At 50.4% G+C, this 10,812-nt stretch overlaps 1 protein-coding gene across 1 annotated transcript in view; it reads right to left on the reverse strand.

The window, feature by feature from the left end:
• Nucleotides 1–10,582, reverse strand: part of LOC142259063 (uncharacterized) — a gene marked incomplete at its 3' end in the record, with an annotated part of 29,978 nt that extends 19,396 nt beyond the window's left edge. The window contains exon 1 of the mRNA XM_075331587.1: nucleotides 10,497–10,582. The remainder of the gene's footprint in view (nucleotides 1–10,496) is intronic.
• Between the last annotated feature and the right edge of the window lie 230 nt (nucleotides 10,583–10,812).

Consider the following 10,812-nt stretch of genomic DNA (forward strand, 5'->3'; position numbering starts at 1 on the left):
AAACTATAAATCTTAATATTGTGATGTGAATTTGTATTAAGCCCCTTGTAGTATGATGCCCCTGAGTGACCAATTGCCTCCAGAAGTCACATAATTAGTAAATTGAGTCACCTGTATCATTTATTCTCAGTATAACTACAGCTGTTTTGTGAAGGTTTCACAAGTTTTGTTTCAGAACATTAGGGATCAAAAAGCATCTGAAAACCAAGAAACCCACCAGACAGGTCAGGGATAAAGTTGTGGAGATAAGTAAAGCAGGGCTCAGTTATAAAAAAAAAAAAAAATAGCCAAAGCTCTGAACATCTCACTAAGCACTTTTCAATCCATCATCCAAAAATAGCAGGAGTATAGTGTGGAGACACGAGGGTCAATGGGTACGGTCGTCCGCTGGCCTGGCTGTCTTCAGAAAGACCACTCTGACCAGGGCTCATCCCACTGAACGCCCGCACTTCTTCCTTGTGGTCAGGACACTACTTAGACAACACAGAGTGAGGGAACCACACCTTAGTAGGACGTTACTGGTTCACCAACAGGAAAAATCATATTGTACATTTCCAGAAAGATCACAAGATGGTACAAGCGGCAGAGTCTCTCCCATCCGTTGGCTCGCGAGAGATTAGAATCTTTGCGACTTCGGGGCTTCCTGGGCTAACTATCCCAGTCAGCAGCGCCTCGCTTTTGATGAGCACCCACTGAGAGGAGATAGCGGCAAGGTTAGAAAGATGACTGAGCACAGCAAGATATGTAGCCAGGCAACTGAACTGTCCTCACCTGGGTTCTCCAGGCACAATTGTGGGCTCAGCATTGAGCAGTGAAGCAGATCTGTGATCTTCCAGCTAAAAATGTGGATTTTAGGCTGAAGTCCTGCAAAATGAATGTGGAAAGAGGAGCAAAGTCCTTTTTATACCCCTCAGTTCTCATTTCAGAGTACTGTATCTTACAGGATTGTTGGGAGATGGCTGTTCTCTCATTGGTTCAATTAAATTCGACTGCATAATATTCCTCTAATTGACATAGTCAAACAGGCTGAGGCAATCAACATTTAACACACAATATGGCTCTGGTCAGTCTGACATGAAACAAGGGCTAACTTCTCTTGATTTGCCAATCAAAAGCACAATATGTCTGGCCTAATTAAGAACAGTTCACCCCTCACACAAATCTCCAGATACTTGTTTGTCACATATAGCACAACTGCAAAACTACAAACACATGGCCGTCCACCTAAACTGACATCCCAAGCAAGAAGAGCACTATTATAGAGAAGCAGCCAAGAGGCCCGTGGAAAAGCAGGAGCGATCCAGAGCTCATGGGGAGAATCTGTCCACAGGACACCTATAAGTCATAAACTCCACAAATTTGGCCTTTATGGAAGAGTGGACATTTTTAAAAGCAAAACATAAGAATTGAAAATTTCTTCACAGACGCCTTCTTCCAATTTACCTGAGATAGAGCTGTTTTATAGAGTAGAAAGGGCAAAAATGTCACCTGTAGATGTGCAAAGCTGGTAGACACATCCCCCAAGAGACTGGCAGCAGTAATTGCAGTGAAAGGAGGTCCTGCAAAGTATTCACTCAAAGGGATGAATACTAATGCACATCACAATTTTCAGAGTTATATTTCTTAAAATGTTTAGAAATCCATGTATAATTTCCTTTATACTTTACAAGAATAAACTTACTACTTTGTGCTGTTATCACATAAAAACCCAATACAATCCATTTGTTTGTGGCTGTAATGTGAAAAAATGTGGAAAAGTTCACCGGGTGTGAATAGTTTTTCAAGGAACGGTATGTCTAACTTCAACCTAAAAACTAGGAAATTTTGTCAGAAATGTTCTCCAGTCCATATCCGAGATATTTTATGTAAACCAAATATTTTGGTGCAAACTTGTCGCCATTTAGGAAAACATGATGCTTTTTGCACTAAAAAGTCACAAACAGGTCAAAGGAAAAATTACAAAGCCTTTCTATTGTGCGCAAAACTCATGATCCACTTGGACCAATATGAAGAATTTGGAACAAAAAAAGATTAATTAATACAAGAAGATAAAAAAAGTGACTTAGAAAACACCACAATTGATGAGTTGGATGTAGGTTTTGTGGTGCGGAGCCCGTTATACCGGCAGACGGGATGTGACCGGAGGCAGAAATATTCAGGGAAGGGAGAGATTTTACACTTTGTAGATAAAAAGAGAATTTTGTTACTTACCGTAAATTCTTTTTCTTATAGTTCCGTCATGGGAGACCCAGACCATGGGTGTATAGCTACTGGCCTCCGGAGGACACACAAAGTACTACACTCAAAACGTGTAGCTCCTCCCTCCTAGCATATACACCCCCTGCTAGCCAGTCCTAGCCAGTTTAGTGCAAAAGCTGAAGGAGGACATCCACCCACAAGAAGAGACAGAGTAAAACCCGGAAGAACCGGAACCTCTGTCTACAACAATAACAGCCGGTGAAGACACACGGAACAAGAAACCTGCCAACAGGCAATAGGGAGGGTGCTGGGTCTCCCATGACGGAACTATAAGAAAAAGAATTTACGGTAAGTAACAAAATTCTCTTTTTCTTTATCGTTCCTATGGGAGACCCAGACCATGGGACGTTCCAAAGCAGTCCATGGGTGGGAATAAACAGACAACTGAGAAGCAGGCAAAACCTAACTTCACAAATGGGCGACAGACGCCTGAAAGATGCGTCTGCCCAAGCCCGCGTCTGCCAAAGCATGAGCATGCCTTGGATAGAGCTTCGAAAAAGTATGCAGACTAATTCGAGCTGCAGTCTGACAGACCTACTGAGCCGTAGCCTGGTGCCTGAAAGCCCAAAAGGCACCGACAGGTCTGATCAAATGTGCTCTGATCCCCGGCGGGGAAGGCACTTGAGTACACTTGTAGGTCTCGGAAATGGCCGACCTAAGCCAACGAACCAGGGTCGGCTTAGATGCCGAGAGACCGCTACGCTGACCAGCAGTCAGCACCAGAGAGAGGTGCACCGCCTAATAACGGCGGTGCAAGACACATAGATCCGGAGCGCCTGCACCAGATCCAGGATATGCAACGCTTCCTCAAAGCGATGAACAGGAGCCGGACAAAAGGAAGGCAGGAAAATTGCCCCGGATAAGGTGGAAGCAGTAACCACCTTAGGGAAAAAAGTCCGGAGTCGGACGGAGACCACCTTGTCTTGATGCAAAAGACCAAAAAAGGGGGTGACTCCGAGAGAGTGCAGCCAGGACTCTCTGGCGGGAAATTATAGCCACTAGAAAGACTACTTTCTGTGAAAGATGAAACAAAGAAACCTCCCTAAGAGGCGCAAAGGGGGGTTTCCGGGAACCGGGAGGACCGGATTAAGGTCCCAGGGCTCCATAGGCCGCCGGAAAGGCGGAATGATGTGAGATGCGCCCTTAAAGGAGCACACCGGAGCCAGCCGGACGATACGCCGCTGGCACATACTGACAGAGCCGAGACCTGTCCCTTAATGAGGGATAGTCCTAGCTGTAGACCGGACTGTGGAAGGGACAGGAGGGTCGGCAAGGCTAAAAAGGTCAAAGGACACTTTGGAGCTCGAGTCATAGCGGAGATGACTTCAGGAAGGATACCAGAAGTCGCCAAGATCCAGGACTCAAGAGCTACGCCGTCAATCTGAGAATCCAGAATTCTGACGGAAAAAAACGGACCTTTTGAGAAAAGGTCTGGACGGTCCGGAAGATGCCATGGCAACCCAACGGACAGAAGGAGCAGGTCAGGGTACCAAGCCTGCCTGGGTCAGTCTGGAGTATGAGAATGACCCGACGGCCCCCTTTACTGATCTTGCGCAGGACTCTGGGCAAGAGGTAGAGACGAAGCTGGGATCAAACATGAACCAGTGTGTCTACCGCAAAACCTGAGGATTGTGGACCACGGTTGGACAGCTGAAATAGTCTGCCTCGCAGTTTTCACATCTAGGATGTGGGCTGCGGATATGGTGGACTAGGAGTCCCTTGTCCACTGAAGAATGTTGAGCCGCCAAGATTGCCAGGCGGCTGAGTGTCCCGCCCTGGAAGTTGATGTAGGAAAACGCTGTCACGTTGTCCGACTGGACTCGAATGTGCCTAGCCGCCAACAGATGGTGAAGGCTTAGAGAGCTAGAAATACAGCTCTGATTTCCAGCACATTGATCCAGAGGGCTGATTCGGACAGAGTCCAAGCGCCCTGCGCTCCACGGTGGAGATATACTGCTCCCAAGGCGGAAAGACCAGCATCCTGGTGAGGATCACCCGGGACGGGGCCAGGAAGGAGCGTCCCTGAGACAGAGTGGCCGAAACCACCACTGAAACGAGCCCCTGGTCAGTGGCGAAGCCACCACCCCGTGGAAGGAGGGAGTTCGCGTGTACAGCGGAAAACATCCAGTCTCAGAGGACGCAGGAGAAACTGGGCAAGGAATCGCTTCCATTGACGCCACCGTCTGACCAGCACCTGCATTTGGTGTCTGATAGAACGACGTCGACCGCCAGCGGAGGGACTACTGATCGACTAAGAGCAGCTTCACAAGTGCCGACAGAGTCTCGAATTGCGTCCCTGAGAACCTCTGGTTCGAAGTCAGAGTGGACTTGGACAGAATGACAAGCCACCCGAATAGGTTAGAGTGGCGAGAGTAAGCGAAGTACTCTGCTAAGAGTCTGCACTGGATGAAGCCCCGAGAAGAAGGCCGTCCAGGGCAAACGATCACTGCCAATCCCTAGGGGTGCAGGACCCTAATCACAGCAGCCTCAATGAGAATACTCGAGGGGCCGTGGCTAACCCCAAGGGAAGAGCCACGAATTGGACCACTCCGATGGCAAAACGTAGTCAACGCTGGTGTGAAACTGCGATTGACCCCTGCAGAAAGGCATCTCTGATGCCGATGGCTGCTAGGGAATCTCCTTGGGTTCTTGATTGATCCGGTGAAAAACACACGGAACAAGACTGAGACTCCATGTGAAAACGCCACACCTGACCATGCTTGAAAAGCTAAAGATCCAGGTCGGAAGGCACCGCCTTCTTCGGGGACTAGAAATAGATTTAAGCAAAAATCTCAGAACCGTTCCCAGTCGGGAACCGGTACAATTACTCCAGTGGCCTGCAAGAAATGCCACGGCCTGTGAGAAGGCGGCGGCCTTGGAGCCGGGAGGAGTTGACAGAAAAAATCTGTTTGGCGGGTGGACAGAATTCCATCCTGTAGCCATGGGAGATATAATCCCGCCCCCACTGAACGGAGACGTGTTAGAACCATACGTCGCCAAGTGGAGAGAGCCTGCCACCGACCAAGGAGGTGGTTGGCGTGGCTAGATAGCTCGGAGGAAGCTGACTCAGTGGCAGCATCTCCTGCGGTCTTCTGAAGACGCAGCTTCAAGCCATTTGGTTCTATGAACCTAGGCCGAGCTAGAGGACAATCAGATGGAGGAACGGAAACCACCGAAACCTCAACTGATTCCTGCCCTGGACAGGTTCCCTGGTTTAGGTTTGTGGCAAGGAAGAACTCTCCCCGCCAAGAGCTTCTTTAATTTCATCCAGTTGGTTCCGAAGAGACTGGTCCCACCAAAGGGGAGCCCAGCAAGGAACCTCTATAGAGGCATCTGCCTTCCATTTCCGAAGCCACAGGAGCCTGCGGATAGCGAGGAAAGTAGCCAAGCCCACCGCCGTGCGGTGTCCAGCATGGCAGACCTGGCATAGGATGAAAAGACTGAAGTCTGGAAGTTCAGGCAACCGTTTTGGGCATAGAGTCCCTGTGAGGGAATGCATCTCCTCCAGAGAAGCAGAGAAGGTACAAAAAAACCGCACTGCTGTAAAGCTGAGGAGAACGAAGCTCCTGCCGCCCCCATACCGACATGGCCCAAAGGACAACCGGGCGGACCGCAAAACCTTAAGTGAGGAGCCATCAGCCACTGACATAACGGTCCGGGCTGAGCCACCTGAGGTGAATGAGCCCACTTCTTGACCACCATTGGTGGACAGGGGAAACACAGTCCTCAGAATCACGCTTCATGGGAAGCGACTGTCAGAGCGGACCCTGGGCTTGGTCACAGGGGCCTGAAAACTGGAGTGGTTAAGGAACACACGTTGTGTTCTCCTAGGTAAGGTAACTCCGGCGGATTGAGGTCCAGTACAAAATTAATGTACCGTGGGATCCTTATAGAGGTGCCGTCAGCCACTGATACAACTATCCGGGCTGAAAGTCTAGACACCGGAGGGGCCACCTTTGGCGAATGAGTACACTCCTTGACCACCTCTGATGGGAGGGGGAAACAGGCAGCAGAACCCCGCTTTGGGGTCTGCAGGACAGGCTGTGGGCTTGGACGCAGCGGGCTGAAAACTGGAGTGGTTAAGGAACACACTCCTCGTCCTGTTAAAGGTATACTGATGCCTTTCTGCCAGTGAGGAATACTCCCCTGATACAGGCGGATGGAGGTCCAGTACAATTGTATAATGGACGCAATCCAATCATTCGCATCTGCGTCACCTACGGAAGGATCAATGTACATAAGGTAGCGTCCGAGCCCCTGGTAGAGACATCCTCCTCGTCCAGTGAGTCAGCTCGTAATCGGAGCTGCGGGACGGGGAGGACAGGGGACCCTGCGTCTCCCTGTCAGGAGGACGGGGTCTGAGCCCAGAAGGAGAGTCCTTTGTGAGCTTTATTGAGCGAGCTGAAGCAGAAAACGCCCTGAGAAGGGAGCTGCATGCTCAGCAGATGCCGGGACAGCCGACCCCTGGAAATAGGATTCCCTCAGGGGTCAGCCACCGAAACCGGAGCAGATGGAGGGACCACTAATGAGCCTCCATATTGATGTAAGAGCTGTGCATACTGATGTAGCAGAGCTACTGATGTAGCAGAGCTGTGATTATGAGCTCGGTACAGCCGTACGAGACTACCTGCAGTGGATAATAAAAACAGCCTGCTGCCTTGCTCTGTGAGACATTCTGCAGAGGTGGGGGCTCTGTCAGGACTGGCCCCCAGCATAAATAAACAGATAAAAACAAGCAGCTGCACAAACCGGAGGTTGTGGCTGCCAAATCGTTTAAACAGACATGTCTGTGCCCTCTGGTCCCTCAGCCCAGGTCCCCACTTGTCACACTGTGGAATCTCTATGCCTATGCAGGCACAGAGAACGCTTAGAAAATGGCGACCGGAGCGAGGAGAGGGGGCGGGGCCTACTCTGAGAGCGGCAAAAGCCAGGGGAAGGAATCCTTCCTCAGTGAGGAGTGTCCCTTCCCTTGTGCTGCGCAGCCGCTGGGCGGAGCCACACTGTCCCTCTGCATGACTGACATGCAGAGACAGTGGAAACCAAAACTAGGCCTCAGGCGAAGCCGGGGCCTAGAGTAAAACATGCGGCCGGCGAGCAGGCACCATCGGCGCGGTTCTCCAGTGAAAACTGGAGAACCGGCCGGAACGTTAACACCAAACGTAAAACACACTCCCCAATAAATAAACATAAAGGACCCCTGGAAAGACCACTTTCTGTGGTAATAACGTCTCATATACTTAGCTTGTGAGACGCAGGTTGCCAGGTTCCTGGGGGGTGATAGCTCCGTCCAGCAGGATCCTGCAAAAGGGCTGTGGATGGAGACCGGTCTCCTGCAAAGCAGTGAGAACCGTGTTGGCTCCCACTTCAAGCCAGAGCCCCAGCATGGGATGGTGAAGGAGCGCGGCATGAGAAGGCTCCAGCCTTGGAAAATCAACCTTAACAGCACCGCCGACACAGTGGGGTGAGAAGGGACATGCCGGGAGTCCAGCTGGACCCGCTTTTCTTCCAAATCTTTGATCCAGAAGGAAAAATCAAAAATCAAAATCAGAGAATGCATGTGTGTGTGATCCTCCTGAAACACAAAGCATTGAACTGGCTAGGACTGGCTAGCAGGGGGTGTATATGCTAGGAGGGAGGAGCTACACGTTTTGAGTGTAGTACTTTGTGTGTCCTCCGGAGGCCAGTAGCTATACACCCATGGTCTGGGTCTCCCATAGGAACGATAAAGAAATCCTCTCTTCCCGGGATGTAACGGCCTCTAATGCCGGGATCACACGACCGGATAAAGAATCATCACAGCTTCATCCAGAAAACTAGGACAAGTCTTTTCTTATTTGTCATCCATATACAATCCGGTATTTACTGCCGCTATTAATAATTTACAAGACCATTTACAGCTTCCTCCATTACAGAACTGCAATGTATCCGTAACACAATGTCCGCTGTATGGTGGAGCTGGTGGGAATCTGATGGTTTGTGCAGACACAGACCTGAATGGACGAGTCTCCTCCGATTTACGGACGGCACTAGAGGATGCTGGGATTATTCTCACATGCAGATTCTGTCAGTGAGAAAGAAAATCCCCCATCTGCACTGCCACATCCAATAACAATGGTCTGAGGACGAGACGTTGTGTTATTTTATGGACAGCACTGAAAATACAGTAGTGTGAACGAGGACTAAAAGGAATCATCAAAGCTCTTATCTCTCCTAATCCTGCCATCCCCACCGCTCTCATTACACAAGCATAAGGCTATGTGTGCACGTTGTGTATTTACATGCAGTTACACTGCGATCTACACCACAGCGTAACTGCATGCGTCCTGCGTCCCCAGCATAATCTATGAAGATTATGCAGGAGCCGTGCGCACGTGGCGTATTAGAGAGCAGCGCTTCGGCTGCTGCCCAAAGCGCGCGTTCTAAGAAGTGACATGTCACTTCTTTTGTGCGTATTGGTTGTAATGTCGGTCTCTCTCTCTCTGTCTGTCGGTCTCTGTGTCTCCCTGTCGGTCGGTCTCTCTCTCTCTGTCGGTCTATCCCTCTCCCCCCTCTCTCATACTCACCGATCAGCTGCACGGCTGTCCCACTGCTCCGGCGGCTTCTCCTGCTTTTGAATATGCCGGCCGTCCATTATTCAATCTCGTATTCCCTGCTTTCCCTGCCCACCGGCGCCTATGATTAGTTGCAGTCAGACACGCCCCCATGCTGAGTGACAGCTGTCTCACTGCAACCAATCACAGCCGCCGGTGGGCGAGTCTATGTAGTGCACTAAAATAAATAAATAAATAATTAAAAAAAAACGGCGTGCGGTCCCCCCCATTTTAATACCAGCCAGGGTAAAGCCACACGGCTGAAGGCTGGTATTCTCAGGATGGGGAACCCCACGTTATGGGGCGCCCCCCAGCCTAAAAATATCAGCCAGCAGCCGCCCGGAATTGCCGCATGGATTAGATGCGACAGTCCCGGGACTGTACCCGGCTCATCCAGAACTGCCCTGGTGCGGTGGCAATCTGGGTAATAAGGAGTTAATGGCAGTAGCCCATAGCTGCCACTAAGTCCTAGTTAATCGTTGCAGGCGTCTATGAGACACCCCCAATGATTAACCTTTTGAAAGTAAATAAACACATACACCCGAAAAATCCTTTATTTGAAATAAAAGACAAAAAACACCCTTTTTCACCACTTTATTAAAATCCCCAAATACCCCTCCAGGTCCGGCGTAATCCACGAGGTCCCGCGACACATCCAGCTCTGCTACATGAAGCGGACAGGAGCGGCAGTACAACACCGCCGCTCCTGTCCGCTCCATGTAGAAACTGAAGGGAGTCGCACTTTCAGCGGGGACGTCACTCAGGTAATGCCGGTGTGTGTGCGGTGATGATGAGGGCTGTAGTGTCGGGATGTGTGCGGGGATGTCGGAGGTAATGTCGGGATGTGTGCAGGGATGTAGGCAGTAATGTCATGATGTGTGCGGGGATGTCGGAGGTAATGTCAGGATGTGTGCGGGGATGTCGGAGGTAATGTCGGGATCTGTGCGGGGATGTAGGTGGTAATGTCGAGATGTGTGCGGTGATGTGGGCGGTAATGTCGGGATGTGTGCGGTGATGTTGGCGGTAATGTCGGGATGTGTGCGGGGACGACACTCAGGTTACCCGCGGCCACAGGTCTCAGGTAACCTGAGTGACGGCACCGGTGATCGCGTGGCTCACTGCAGTCACTCAGATTTGCGGTCACAGGTGAGTCCTTCACGTGTGACCGCAAATCAAGCCGCGGCCCACAGACAGAGCTGCGCGATCACAATGAAGTCGGGTGAAGTTCACCCGGGTTCATTCTGATCGCGCGGCTGTCTCCCGCAGCCAGCCATGTGCTCTTTTTGACATTCCAGTCCCAGTCGGCTCTGCTGCAAGTCTATGGGGATGCAGCAGAGCCGAGTGGGACTGCACTGTCAAAAATGAGCGCTCTGGATGCTTTTCCCATGGCAGAGCAAGCATCCAGAACGCATCAATTCTGCAGGAATGTGCGCACGTTGCGTTCTGCTGAATGCGTCTCAGAACACAGCTTTTCGGCTGCGTTCTGAGATGCACATGCAGTGACTATTTTACGCTGCGTAATAGAACGCAACGTGCGCAAATAGCCTAACACATATAATACTGGAGGATAAAACAAGACTGAGCACAAGACCTTCACAGCCGTCTACACATCATAGGGAGATTTCATGGCACCTTCTCTCCATCTACCTGATGATCCTGAGGAACATCGGGATCTTCTTGTTTACATTCCTGTGGGAGAAGAGGACGGGGACATCTCTCTGGTGTTGTCCTCTTACTGGATAGACCTGGGGAGACACATACAGGGGCTGAATTCATTCCTTACATACAGATAATTATAGGCCGTGTGTATTTAGTCCTGTCTATTACCTGGTGATGTGAGGGGCTGGGGAACCTCCATCATGACGTCCTTGTACAGATCTTTGTGTCCTTCTAAATACTCCCACTCCTCCATGGAGAAATAGACGGTGACGTCCTGACACCTTATAGGAACCTGACACATACA

Source organism: Anomaloglossus baeobatrachus (genome assembly GCF_048569485.1).
Source record: "Anomaloglossus baeobatrachus isolate aAnoBae1 chromosome 5 unlocalized genomic scaffold, aAnoBae1.hap1 SUPER_5_unloc_24, whole genome shotgun sequence".
NCBI lineage: Eukaryota > Metazoa > Chordata > Amphibia > Anura > Aromobatidae > Anomaloglossus > Anomaloglossus baeobatrachus.